Below are 14746 nucleotides of genomic sequence, written 5' to 3'. Positions count from 1 at the left end.
GGGCAGGGGCAGGGGCAGGGGGGCAGAGCCAGAGGCAGGCAGATGTTTGTGAGTTCAAGGCCAGGCTGGTCTACTTACTGGTCTACATAAGTGTAGTAAATGCCAGGACATCCAGAGCTGTGTAGGTAGATAGGAAGGAAGGAAGGGAGGGAGGGAGGGAGGGAGGGAGGGAGGAAGGAAGGAAGGAAGGAAGGAAGGAAGGAAGGAAGGAAGGAAGGAAAGAAGGAAGGAAGGAAGGAAAGATGGATGGCCCCTCTGATCCATTAAACTTGAGCTCTTAGAAGGAGCTGGGGAAGTTACTGGGGTGCCCTATCAAATGCTAAGATTGAGCCACCCAACAATCCAGCACGATCATCTGATGGAAGAAATGTAGAATACAGGGGTGAGTGTTCTGATACCAGTGCCTGGCCTTGCAACTTGCTTGGTGATCTTAGTTTTCAGCTTTGGTCAGACTCAGTTTCCCTGTTATGTGAAGATAATGAATGAGATTATCTCTTTTATAGCAGCTCGGCCCACATTGGTTTCCAGTAAGTTATGACAATGTTATGCTCGTTTTCATTGTTGGTACAAAGAGTCAATAGTAATTTTTGTACTTTGAATTTAGGGAATAAGCTTACAAGTAGAAGTGGTGCCAGTCATAAAAATTGCCCGTTCTTTTAATGTGTGCATTCTTCCTTAGTAAGCACTTCAGCCATGGTTGGAGTGTTTCCAATTTAAAAGCCATGCAATGATTTTTTTTTTTTTTTGTCTTAAAATACACAGTGTATGCCATCTCTCAGAAGTCTTATTTGCACAGTGTGGTAGTGGGCAAAGCTGTTATTCAGTGATTTTTTTTTCTCTTCACTTTCTCGTTCAAGTGAGAATGCAATACCAAATCAACACAGTTCAGGAATAGCAAGAAAAGAATCTAGTTCTAGAACAGTGTCCTCCCTGCCCCTGTGGTGATAGATATCTTGCGGTTACTTTTAAAATCAAGGGTAGATCTGGGGTGCAAACACCGATAAAGCTCTGCGCCCTTTTGGTGTCCTCTCTATCCATTAAGAAGAGATGTGGAGAGTTTCTCAGAATGGCTTTTGCAAATGACTCCTTTATAGGCAATAGAGTAATTGCCAAGGGGCAGACAGTCGGAGTGAAGGCTTATCTCATGGGGCTGTGGCGTAGGGTACCTTGCTAGGTGTGTGAGATCTAGATAAGCAGCTCAATGCCAGAGAAAATGGGGACATCACATGCAGTTTGCCCACTCACTGACCTAAAATCAGGACATTATTATATGTGGCAAATTAGAAATAACACCACCACCACCACCACCAACACACACACACACACACACACACACACACACACACACACACACACACAGTATGATACAGGTAACAACTATCAGTGGGAAAATCAAACACCACTCATAACTCCTTACTTGTCCCTTTGGATTGTACTCTTCTTGCTGATGCATGTGTCATGTGTGGGAACACATGAACCCATGCATGCCTGTACTTGCTTTTACAGTGTTCTGGGGACTTCCCGACAGGCTGAGTTCATGCAGTAGTTTGCAGTCGGAAGTCTTCTGTTCTAGGAAGTCTGCTTACATAAATACATGCTGATTTGTGAATGTTTATTACCTCCACTGTAATTTATGGCTATTTATTGGGAGCTACTTAGTTTTGTTTGTAATATGCATTATTATGGATGTTGTTGTGGTTATTATGCACAGTCATTTATGTCCCCACCTTCACAAGTATTTTTATAGGTTAAATTGTCAGATTTTCCTCCAGAGAAGGTTTTCCAATTCATGTGTGTTGTTTCTTTGTTGTCTCTTTCTGGAGACAGGGCCTCTCTATGTATCTCTGGCTGGCCTGGCACTTACTATGCAGAACTGGCTGGCCTGAAACTCACAGAGATCCTCTTGCCTCTTCCTCCTAGTGGGATTAAAGGCATGTACCAGCACACTGTGCTTTCACTCACTTTCTTAACCTGCAGCATGTGAGTTAGCCCTCAGTGGTAAAGATCAGGCAGTAGATATGTAAAGATAAAACCAACTTTAGAAGTTGCCTAAGTAAATACTTCCTTAGAAAACAATCTGTAAGTGGGAGGGTGGTCAGGCTTTCTGGTTGGACTGCTTGGGGCTTCTACATAAATGCTGTTGTAGATACATATTTAAAGGAGTTGCTGGAAAATTAGACATGGGCTAGCCTGTTACAGTGTAAATCTACACACTGACCAGATTCTCTGTATCAATATTTTCAGATTCCAAATACAGAATCGGAAATGTAACCTGAAATATTTTGAGAACTGCCATGCTATTATAAGTGGGAAATTTCACATTAGACCTCATGTGACAACTTGCAGTCAAATTGCAGGTGCACCAAAAATGCTGCATAAAGTTACCTTCAGCCTATATGTGCAAGTATGTGTGTGAAATCCTATGTGAATCGTGTGTTTAGACTCGTTTCATCCCAATACCATCATAATGTGTAGACAGATCTTCTAGAATCGGGGGTGGGGGGAACCCACACTGCAAAATGTGTCTGGTTGAAAGTATTATGGATAAGGTATATTTCATCCATATTGGAATTTTTTTTTTAAGAGGCAAGCCCAGAGGTGGCCTAATGGTTTAGTAATCTGTGCTGTCAGGGGAGCTCAGTGGTCACTATGTCTCAGGGCTTGGAGTGGAGACTTGCCATTTGACTGTTCATCAAGTCTGATATTTTATATGAGAATTTTTTACAGTGCTTAGTGGATTAAAGGTAAGCATTTTCTTATCAGCTATTCATTCCAGCCACTACGAAAGGCTCTAGGGATATAAAAGACACAGGTTATTCTGCCTTCAACGTGCTGTATTAGCCATACCCAGCCTTGGGACAAAGCCTGAAAGAGTTGTGCTAATATATGCCTCCTACAGGTGACGTGATTATAATCTGGCCACCTCATCTAAAGGGTACAGAGAAAGTGTGATTCTTTCTGGCACAGACTTACTAAGAGGGAACCCTGAACTAAATTTAAAGAGGTGAGAATCATACTGTCCTGTGGCTGGTCCCTCAGGGGGAAGGGATGTCTCAGCATGAGCCCGCTGAGGCACCCCCTCTCCCCAGAACGTCATGGAAACATCCCCACTCTCTTTATCTTTTTTTATAATCACAACACTCTGCTTTTTTTTTTTTTTTTTTCTTTTTTTTTTAGAAGATCCTGAACATGGCACTGTGTTCTGTGGTTAAGTTTATGGAAAGACCCACTTTGGAATAACTCTGTTCTTATGCTGAGGCTGTAGACTGTATCTGAACAGGCTGCTTCAATGCCAGGCCATTTTGCAAGTCTGCCTGGGATTAAGGCTGAGAAAGGCTCGTTCACAATCAAGCTTTTCTGTGCCATGTATGATGTAGGCGTTGATTGGTTACTTGTCAGTCATTGGCTGTAGGCTGACCCTGGATAGAGGTCAAAGGCAGTTCCCTGTTAGTAGGCTTTAGTTATAAGGACTGTCAGTATTCAGGAGACCTTGTCAACCAGCAGTCAGTCACAGCAGCTTGGGTCTATTGCATTGCCCAGCAAAAGGGATCTGGGCAGTGTATACTTCCGTTATGCCCACTGATTAGACTCCTACTGATCCTTCCAGACCCACACAGACCCTACCTTAGAGACATTTCCCCCACACTAGAAAGCTTCCTTTTGAATTAATGATGTTATCAATCTCCACTTCTTGGTGTCTCATTATAGGGTTGATCAAGACCTACTTTCTATCACCGCAGATTGGCTTAATGTCTGGTTTCCTGCTAGACTAATGAGTTTCTTGAGGGCATAGCAAGTTTTAATTCACCTTTAAACAGCTACTCCCCAGACCCCAGGGCTGTTCTTGTGTAGCTGTTTAGGAAAGGTTCTTTGAATTAAAATGAGCTACAACATCCTTCTAGGCATCTAATGCTTTGCTCTTAGAGATTGTTGTCTAAGCCCTTTCTTTCTGGGTGATCTCTTCTAGCATCCTGCTCAGCCTGCTTCTCTTTCCACCCCAGCATCCCACCACCACTGCAATTTTACAGTGGACTCTCTAGATACTCTTGGTCTCACTTCTATCCACCTACCCTGTAGCATGGGGCTACCTTACTATATCTCCCTATTCACCCTGGGTAGATGGCCTGTTGTGCCACCTCCGTGGTCTGCACCCTAGGGGAAATGAGCAAGCATTACATTTTCCATAATAATCTTTCTCCTCTCAGTATCTGGCAAGTTCTGGCTATATCAGTGAATGCATTGAATTATCACAGTGCACAGTGACTATGAAAATTGTCTTGAGGAAAACTTGAACATGATCGGTAGACTCAAGAATCATTTCAGTGCCCGAGAAAGATGAGCATTTTCTAGTTTGGACTGGAACTAGTCTCTGAATGTTGTAGTCTCTGAATGTTGTGGTCAAAAGAAGATATTCCTTCACTTATGTATGTACTCAATACAATTTTGTTTCTTCTGGTTGGGCCAACATGAATAAGATTTAGCTTTCTTTGTATTTAAGAAATTTATAATCAAGGGAAGGAAATGGACTTGACTGATATGTACCTTATTCATACTCATCAAAGAAATTACACACACACACACACACACACACACACACACACACACACACACACACACTAGAAGAAGGGAAGTGTATACCAGCAACAGCAGCAGCAACATCCACCAGATACATGAAGTTAGAGAGCCCTGTGCCAAATTGCAGCTATATTATTTATCAGTTGTGAAATTCTGAGCAAGTAATTTTTTTCAGTTTTAACTATTTCACATTAGATGGAAATAGCATACACCTTACAGTGTTGTGAGCCTTCTGTAAGAGGATCTTTGTAGTTGTGGACGTGAACAGGCCAGTTCTGGTACAGGTAAAATGTTCCTGGTGCAGGTGGCATTTGAGAGGGGCTTTGAATTTTCACATCTAATCCATAGAAAACTGACCCCTCCCCCCAAAAAAAATGGATAAGAAGTTTCATGCTTTCTCAAGGATATAGAAAACAGTGTGCCCTCCCTGGAATGATCAATGCTTGATAATGTTCAGACATGATGGAATTGTGTTTGGAGAGATGGCTCTGTGGTCAGCTCAGCAGTCGAGAAAGTGCTTCTCTTGCAGAGGTCTCTTCATTCCCAGTACCCATTGCAGGCAGCTCACAACAGCCTGTAACTTCAGCTCCAGGAAATCTGGTGCCCTCTTCTGGTCTTTGTAGGCGCTTGAATACACATAGCATATGCTCATGCCGACACACATATGTACATATAAATAAAATAAAATATTTAGAAAATATGGCAAGGTGAGTGCTAAGAATAGAGTGCTAAGAAAGATTTCCTGAAATTTTTTGATTCATGGAACTTGGATGTATATGCACGCTCATTTGTGTGTTAAGAGTTGTTCATCTTAAGGAAGGTCAGCAGGTACTGGGTCAAGCATATATTGAAGTAAAATAATTACATATATAGTGAATTTATCTTACAGATTAGCCTAAAGAAAATCTATTGTTTCTCTAGCCTGTTTTTTTAAAGCTATATTATATTCCTTAAGTATGGGTCATATGTGTATGCATGTGTTTGGTGTGTGTGTGTGTGTGTGTGTGTGTGTGTGTGTTTGGTGTGTGTGTGCGTGTGTGTGTGTGTGTGTGTGTGTGTGTGTGTGTGTGTGTGTGTGTGTGTGTAGGCCTGGAGAGGAAGTTGAATCCCCTGGAGTTGGTTGTAAGCTATCCACCATGGATGTTGGGAGCTAAACTCTAAGTTTGGTATACTCTACGTGGTATATGATCTTTATCACTAAGCCATTTCTCAATCCCCGTGATATTTGATTGTTCCACATGAAGATGGTATTACATTCCAGCTTGTAGATTTGGAAACTGTCTGTAATCCTGGTAACATTTCCTCAGCCGTATAGAACACTAGCTTGGCTAATATGACTATGTGGCTAAATTTTCTATTTTTATCAAGTCGTAATCATTTTAAATTAAAGTAGTACAGGTCACTCGGCTACCACACTGCATACAGCAATCTAGAAACAACTTGTGGTCTCCATAGAGGAGTGTATAAAACTAAAACATTGAATTAATATCTGGACTAGATGAAGGGTGGTTTTTTTTTTTTTTAATAGTGATTATTTTGGCTGGTTCCAAAAGTGTAGACCTATAAAATTATCTGTTTTGCTCTATATTGTTTTACTGGGTGTTCAGAACTAAGACAAAAAAAGCTGTGCCCTAGTGGAGTGCTCTGCAAACTTTTAGGTTGATGTTGGAGCCTATACTGGCGTTTTTGTTTTTGTTTTTCTTTTTTTCCTTTTTTTGTCAACCAGACACTAGCTAGAGAGTCATCAGAGAGGAGGGAGCTCAATTGGGAAAATATCTCTAAGACCGGCTGTAGCAAGCTTTTGGAACATTATCTTGATTAGTGATTGATGGGGGAGGATCCAGGCCCTTGTGGGTGGTGCCATCCCTGGGTAGGTGGTCCTAGGTTCTGTAAAGCAAGTAAGTTGAGGAGGATACAAGCAGAGAACCAGTAAGCAACCCCCTTCTGTGACCTCTGCTTCAGTTCCTGCCTTCAGGTTCCTCCTCTGCTTCAGTTCCTGTCCATTGTTTCAGCAATGATGAACAATGTGGAAACACAAGCCAACTAAACCCTGTCCTCCTCTACTTGCCTTTTTGTCATGGTGTTTCATCACAGGAATAACCCTAAGGACAAGCCACAGGAAGCATTTGTAATTACCAGGCCCTTTTAATAAACCGGAAACCCCAAGCCCATTGTGTGTGCATGCTCTCTTGCTCTTCCTTTGAATCTCGGGCTCTCTGCGAAGCGTACAACAGTTAGTCTTCATGCTAGCCTCATATTTTAAGCAATAAGGAGATGCCCTGAAGCACATTGAGTACAGAAAGAAACCTAGCCTTTACTGCATGTGATAGGCCAACGACAAGAGCCTACTTTGTGTCTTGTTTCCTGGCTTTCAGCCAGTGCATTTGCTTCGTGGGATGGCTGTCTTCAAGCAGGCGGAGAGGAGCATCCATCAAGGAGGGGAGACCATAAAGAAACACAGACTTCATCAAGCAGTCCGATTCAGCAAGATTCCATTTGAATTGAATCAGGGCCAGGGGCAGGCATGCTGTGGAGTATCTGTTTGGAAACTGACATTTTAATGATTTGATTAGTTTAGGAAGAATATTTTTATGGGTTGCGCCATCAATTATTTGAAGTACTAAGTGAAGTTGTTAGATTATGATGAACTCCCCTTACCTACCTCTCCTGGGACTTTTGCTGAGATTTCAGCCCAAGACCCTATGGGTAATCTCATGCAATCCTCTTAAAGAAACACTGTTTAATGACTAAAGCTGTTAATCATATTAAATACATGCAGCCACCCTGGGGAAAAATGCCAAACAAGCATAAATCTACAAAAGGTTTTTGAGTGAGCTAAGCAGGGTACTTCGTTAGGGTGGGATGCTAGATGCTGGGATTGTATTGGAGGGAGGGAGGGAGTAGTTGAGATAGTAGTGAGATAGTACTCAATGTGACTATCAGGATGCCTATAGTGGATCACATAGTATTTGGAGTGAGTGTGGCTGCTCCAAGCTATTCACAGAATATGTACATCCTAGAAGATGTCCAACTCACATTAGCTTAAACTGTAGGTGAAACAAGGGGGTAGGCTCTTTTATGTGGTGTATACTGTGTGACATTTTGTTGATAATAAACCATCTGTTGGTATTAGGGTATCAAGGTTTGATCTTTTTGATTTTTCTCTAGATTGTTTTTTTAAGTGATGTTTGATTTGTAAGAATAGCAGGTGTACCCAAACTTTGCAACCAGGTTTTGTGCCTTGTGAGATGCATACCTGGGAGAGATGGGATCTGGAGGTTTTAGAGACGTGCTTTGTCTGAGATACTAAGAACAGATACAAAGGCCTTACAATCCAGGAATAGGGAGGGAACTTGTGTTGTGCAGGCTTTTATATGTAGTAGGTCACTTCCTCCTACCCATGACCTTTTTTTCCTTTAAACAATTTTCAGTGGAATATGTTGACAAGTCATACTTTGTTTGGAAAAAAAAAAAACCAACAGAATTTATGCAGCTTTCTAAAGACAGAGAGGCCTTTTGGTGTGATGGGCTCAGTTGAAGGGGAACCCATCCCCCATGCTTTTCTCTCAGGCAGGTTACATGAGTGGCTTCCAGCATTCAGGTGCCTTCGCCATGAGTTCCTCCCTTGGAAACCAGAGCCGGGAGCACTGAATGTTGCAAAACATTTTACCGTTTTCCTTTCATTAATATTCTGACATGTGCACTTCAGTACATTGGCAACCTGACTTATCTGTGGACTCCTTGTCTGCATTGAGAGATATTGTGGAGGTCTCCATCCTGTCCAAAACAAACAAACAAACAAACAAACAAACAAACAAACGGAACCCAACCGATTTTTAGAGACTTTAGAGATATACCCATTTGTGTTAGCATATTAAAGTTGGGATTGGATGCCTCAACAGTGCTACCCAGGTAATATTTTCTGAAGAAAGTAGGTTCGAGGTACAGGGATGAAGGAACTTTTGAGTTTCTATATGCAGGAGTGGTGTTTGTGTGTGTGATTATATGTAGCCATAGACATGCCAATACTGTCCTGTGACCTGCTGTGTTGTTTCTTGGGCGCTCACCATGGGTAGAGGCTGCTTTCATCCTTTTGCTCTTATAGTTCTCACCACGTCTAAGGCTCTTCTTAAAGGTAAGGCAATTAAAGCAGAGAGAGCCAGGAAATTTTAGGAAGCAACTGGTGTGTTTAGTCAGGCCCTGGTGTGTTTCAGCAACTAAGCTCCTTTGCCTTCACCCAACTGGTCCTCTTTCACTGTGCACTGCTTACCCCTCGGGATGCTCCGAGACCGAGCGGGATGGAACCAACAGAGGGGAAAGGGCTAGAATGGGCTGAGGCTCCCACCCTCTATTCTTGACTTGTATGTATCCTGTACACCATGTTCCTGAAGTGGAGAAAGGGAAATCTTCACTTTAAAAAAAATCAAGAAATAAAAGAACAAAAGACACATACACCTTCCTCTAATACCAAATGCTGGGGCAAGTCACCAGGTACATTGTAGATTGAAGGTTCTAAGAATAGAACCTTCCTTGATTTTTTGGAGCAACCACCTACCTGGCTGGGAAACTTGTTTACATGCTCAACCTCTTTTGAGTATACAGGGATGCAAAGAAGGCCATTCTGAGGAGAAGGAAGGAGCGTGGGTGTCACAGGTCATTGTGGAGCTTTTCCACTGTGGACACTGGCCCCATTCACTAGAGCTTCATGAGAAATCATTTCCATGTCTAACCCGAGGGCCTTTGTAACACCCAGGAGTCTCACCAAATAATGTGAGCCTCGGTATTCTCTCTCATTCTCCTATTATAGAGCCAGTGCCTTCCCACTTGACTCAACTTCTCTGGGTCCCACTTCAGTGTCTTCAGAGAGACAAAATACAGGTCATTGCAGACCTGTATTTCTCTTGTGAAAGAGAAAAGCCCATGCTCAGCAAACATTCACTGATAGTATTTTTCCTGTATATAGAGAAGGGGCAGTAGAGACGAATTCTGAAAGTTTGTGTGTGAGCCCTAAGGCTGAAGAGTTGCTATATGCTATAACCACATTTACAACTGAGGCAGGCATGGGTTCTTGTAGATGAAGGTAGGAATTCAGGTGACTATGAGCTGGAGCTGGAGATTTGGTTGATGGAGTTATACAGTAAGGATTCCCAGAGCATGGACCTGGAGGGGAAAGACCAATTCTCTGTGAATAGTGAAGCTTCATGCTGAGCAGGGGCAGGAAGCAAATCCCCACCAGATCCCTACCAGCCTAGAGGTGTGCAATCGAGCACACTGACAATTCAGAGGTAGAATGAGTAGAAGGAAGGGAAAGTAGTGGCCATTTTCCTGTGCCCTATACTTTATAAACCCTTCCCCTCAGTATTCCATGTAGTAAGTGTTTTTTTTTTGATCGTTACCAGCGTGCTAGACCTGAGGCACATTGGCCAGAGCAGGCAGCAAGACCAGGAGGGTCCTGGTATTCGTGGGCTGACATTGTAGCAGGGAACAAATAAGTTAGTTCTAATAAGACTGATAGAAAGTATCTGCGAGTGTTCAATTAAGAATTACATCTGCTTAAAATATGCCAGGGAAGATTAAGACCAGGAGAGCTCTTTAGAAGCGAGTTTTCAGGTAAAAAGTGAGTATAGCGTGAAGATCTTATGAAGGTTCAACAAAAGCATCCCTCATCATCAGTCTAGAGACCCTGAGGTAGAGCTTGGCAGAGCCAACCACAGACAGGCTAGCCTGCAGGGAGGAGATACAGAAATGAAGGGACATTAGAAGGGTTGGGATTACTCTCTAATTGGGTGTCTTTGGAGCACGCAATTCCACCTCTCTGGGCCTTAGATGCCAGCTCATGGCTTCACGTTAGATCTTGGTCGTTTGTGCATGTGAATCCAATCTTCCTTCAGTTTTCGTCATGATGATTTTAACACTCACAAAGTGGGTTTAGGGTTATCTTGATGCTGCAAGCCCTGAGCAAAGCTGTAGCTGTCTTCACCTCGTATATGCATCACAATTCGTCCCTGCCCAAACAGAGCCCGGGGTATCAGGAAGAGCTTCAGAGGTGGATATGAAAAGGGAGTGTGAGGTGAGTCATCTGCACTGCACTCAAGAACACAAGCCAGGTGCTCAGTACCACAGTGATGCTGGGAGTAACGCATTTGCTGAAGGTAATTTTAGCCTTGGTAGGCTGCAGGCTTGTCTGCTTTTGACCTCAGCCTCAGTAAGTAGAGTGGATGCTACTTGAAGAAGGATTCAATGCATTAAAACTAGTCTTATCTTCGGGCAAACAAAGTATTTTCTCTGATTTTTACCAAATACATCATTGAAATCTGCTTAAAGGCATTACTCCCTGGTTAAGTTGAAATCTCATTATCATGAACCTATAGACAAAGGCTTTGAAATCACTAACAACACTCCTGTCCAACTTACTTATAGAGACAAGAGCTCTCCATAGTTGAGTGTTAATACACCAAAACCCGTACTATATAATACTTTGTCTAAAGACTCCGGTTTATGCTCAGAAATGCAGCATGGATCTCTTGAGTTTTAGTAATGTGCAGCATCCCAAATCATAGTAACTCCAGTTCCTTTTTCAAAAAGAAATTTTTCATGGTTACATAATGCATGGAGATATGATTAAAAAGGTGTTTACTTCTTGTCCATGAGGTCAGTTTCTTCTTTACACATGGTCTGTAATTATGTAAGTTTGAGAGACACAGTTTCATTGACGAAGTTAAGTCTTTCAAATGATCAAAAGTCTAGGTCCCAGAGAGTGGGGGTGCAAAGGAGCTTCAGGATTCTGCCCTTAGCTCTAATGGGAACCCGAGGAGTGAGTCTGGTGATATCTACTGCAAAGATCAGCCCTGAAGGGTATAATGGGTGATGGTACGGAGTGATAAAGAATGAGATATTATAGCTTGTATCTATGACACATGGGTATAGCTGTGCATGGTATACTAGGCGACCTGTGAAGCGAAACATATTGTGGGATATAGGTGTTCCATCTGCTTTATTTGGGTCTCAGCAAGACTGATAGACAACCTTGATAAAACAGGCATATCAGTATCAAGTTACTGATCATCTCTCTGCCTTTTGTCCTTTACCTTTCTATGCTTATCATGTACACGTGCTTGCACACTCTCTCTCATTCATATATATATATATATATATACATATATATATACACACACACACACATACACACATACATATAGTTATCAAGATAGCTTATAATTTATAAAGATTTATGAATCCCTGATAGCTCAGCCTACCTTGTGTCTATTACTGGAAGTGTATCCAATTATCAGTTCTCTGCCTGTGGAAGAGGACTCTGTCAAGTTGTCATGTTGCATATATAAATATAGAACTGTATATTTAAAACTTGATAGACGCTCTGCCATCACATTCTCTCTTCTCCCACATCCCTGCAGTCCCTAGCCGTTTTTAGAAATGATTTTGAGGGTTGACCATATAGAAATATTTAGAGATAAGTTTAGAGATTGAAGAAGGCTATATGACCCTAGACATATTGATTATATGTGTAAAAATCCTTTTTAAAATATAAGGATGAAATAATTAGTTTGCATTCAATTGCCCAGATTTTCATAGCCCGAGGAAGAAAGGATGACTGTCAGTCATTCCCTCCACCACCACTACCATTTCCCTTCGTGCCTCCTCCTTTCTCTTCACTGTGAGCATCTCAAGATGTTAACTGGCTCTACTTCTGCGAGTGACAGTGAATGACAGATAGTCTTGCACTTCTTGATCAATGACAAGCTAATCCATTTGGCCTCCTCTCCCACTCAAATATCAACGTAGGCATAGAAGTCTTAAACACCCTTATATAGATGGTTACCCCCATTTTAGACAAAGCAACAGTATTATGGCTGTGTAATCTACAGTTGGTAATTACTGCTTTTTTTCTCCTCCCCTATGACCTTAGGTGGGAACAGAAATGTGTAATTTGGCACACTGACTTAACTAGAAAGAACTGCTCATAGTACTTTGACCTTTTAAAAGGTGGCATTATTTATCATCAGTTCACTCATTCATACATGTTGAACTCATTGTTGTTGGTTATGGTGCGGCTTCTCTTTGCCTATAACATTATAGAGTCAAGTGTTTATGTTGGAGCCTGTGCAAGGAGCGACTGGGATTTGAAAGATTTGGAAAAGCAAAAGTAGCCGGATATGAGAATGTGTGAGGTTAAGTAAACAAAAACTGAGAAATTTTTATGATTTTGTTCAGGGTGATGTAATTTATTATTTTATTGACCATTTATTTCAACGTGGTCGTTAATAGAGCAGCAGGCAGTTTGTTAAGTGCTGACTTACCAAAATGAGCTGACAGATAACTCTTGCCCTGCTTTCTCAGGCTTATCAAGCAGAACTGAAAGTCCTGGAAAGTCCCCTGGCCTTGGCTTCAGACTCTGTGCCAAGAACTACCTGTTCATTCGGGGATGAGTCACCCCAGTGTCCAGGTTCTTCACCTTCAAAATGAGTCCATTGGCCTAGATTTCTTCTTCCTAAGGACTCCACAGATCTAAGATATTCTGATAAGGGGTGAACCTGTCATTCAGAGATTAGCACAGCATTCACAATAGGCCTATTCTGCTGGGCGGAAGCTGCTTCTCACCTCCAGTCTATTCTGGAGGGGTAACTTTCATTCTGAGCTTCTCATTGATCCATAGTCTGAAACATGAGAGGGGACCTTTCACAAGCTAGAGAAAGTCAAGATTCACAGGCCTTAGCCTAATAGTAGGTCTGATGGCATAATTTCCTGGGTCTGCCACAAAATGCAGTACAGAACTGCCTTCCTCCATTCGGTAATAAATGAAACATGGGGCCCTTCTCAGAGTGTACAGAGTCACCCGCCGTGTGAAGAAATCTCATGTGAAATGGAAAGAGCTTTCGTTTTTGTAAGTAGATCCAATACCAAGTATCTGTCCATGAGTGTGTTAGTGGTTATTGGTATTGCCTTTACTCACAGTATCCATCTGCCCATTTCTCTCTCTGAGATAAACAGCCCTGAGATACAGTTTTGTAACCTGCCGGTGTGGTATATTTTCTGAGTGCACTGGCTATGCCATGCATTCGTCAGCAGGAGAATTCTGGTTCTGTTACTCACAGAGATTAGTTCCCCCACCCACCAAAACACATGCCCCAGGGAAAAAGGATTCTTTAAAATACCCCTTAATGAAGCCAAAATAACATTTAATAAGGTGTTCAGGGAAACCAGGGTGGGCTACTGGTGGAGGTGTCTCTAAGTAGAACTGGGCCTTGCAGCCTAAGAAGGGCGCTCCTAAGAAAACCACTTCTTAGAAACCACTATTAGACACGACTATTACTGTTCCTAGTTGGAAGTTCAGGAATAACAACCAACAGAAGCAGACCTAAGCAGGTCAGTGAGCGGAGCCCCAGGGTGTTTGTTACTCTGCATTTATTCTGAGTGATATTTGAAATAAATTGTTGTCTCATATAGGGCCAGGTTATTACTGTGCACCTCCTACATGGCAAAGAACCTGAGGAGGGCACATCGAAGGAGTTATAAATTGCACATTCGATGGCTGGACTTTCGAGCATTAGTGAAGCCTCCGAGGAAAGATTGATGAAATATGTTCTGACATTTGAGTCTTTAGCTGCTAGATTTCTTCTAGAAATTTTGGCAGCTCCTTTAACCCAGAGACAGCAGTGGTGCAGTTATTTTCAATAACATGGACTCTCCAGGAAAATTTAGAAATCCGCTTAAGTAGAAGGTAAATAAAGATGTTTATAGGCAAAGCCTTTTTTTATGGCTGTTTTGTTTTGTATATGTCTTCCAAATCCAGAGTTGAATCATCCACTCCCTTGTCTTACCTAACACTTTTGTTCCTTTGCTGTCTTTTCCCTTCATCAGTCCTTTCCTATTGTTAATTTTTCTAGAAGCAGATTATTGTTTTTATTACCAGAAGTTTGTATATTCTTTGCATTTTTCTGAGTAATTTTGACACTTAAATCTTTTTGTTCGGGGGGGGGGAGTTGTATAAGTGTGTATATGTCTGTTTGCATTTATGTGTTTAGTTCTTGGGTACCAATACCACATTTCTGCATCCAGCTGAGACTCCATTCTTAATGATATGATGCAGCCTAAATGATGAATGAGTTTTGAAAGGAAGTAGGAAAAATCTGTATCCATGAGAAGCAGACAG

At 41.9% G+C, this 14746-nt stretch overlaps 2 protein-coding genes across 3 annotated transcripts in view; both read left to right on the top strand.

Moving 5' to 3' along the window:
- Positions 1-14746, top strand: part of Ext1 (exostosin glycosyltransferase 1) — a 278838-nt gene that overhangs the window by 148959 nt on the left and 115133 nt on the right. The window lies entirely within an intron of this gene.
- LOC134479904 (keratin-associated protein 10-6-like) overlaps positions 1-14746 on the top strand; it is a 235995-nt gene that overhangs the window by 146752 nt on the left and 74497 nt on the right. Inside the window, exon 1 of the mRNA XM_063264625.1 lies at positions 1-14746. This exon is cut by the window's left edge and continues 146752 nt beyond it; it is cut by the window's right edge and continues 74497 nt beyond it. The gene's annotated coding sequence lies outside the window, so the exon portion shown is untranslated.

The sequence above is a fragment of the Rattus norvegicus genome, chromosome 7 (assembly GCF_036323735.1).
Source record: "Rattus norvegicus strain BN/NHsdMcwi chromosome 7, GRCr8, whole genome shotgun sequence".
Lineage (NCBI taxonomy): Eukaryota > Metazoa > Chordata > Mammalia > Rodentia > Muridae > Rattus > Rattus norvegicus.
The sequence above is the reverse complement of the archived record's forward strand: the minus strand, read 5'-3'. Positions and strand labels throughout refer to the sequence as shown.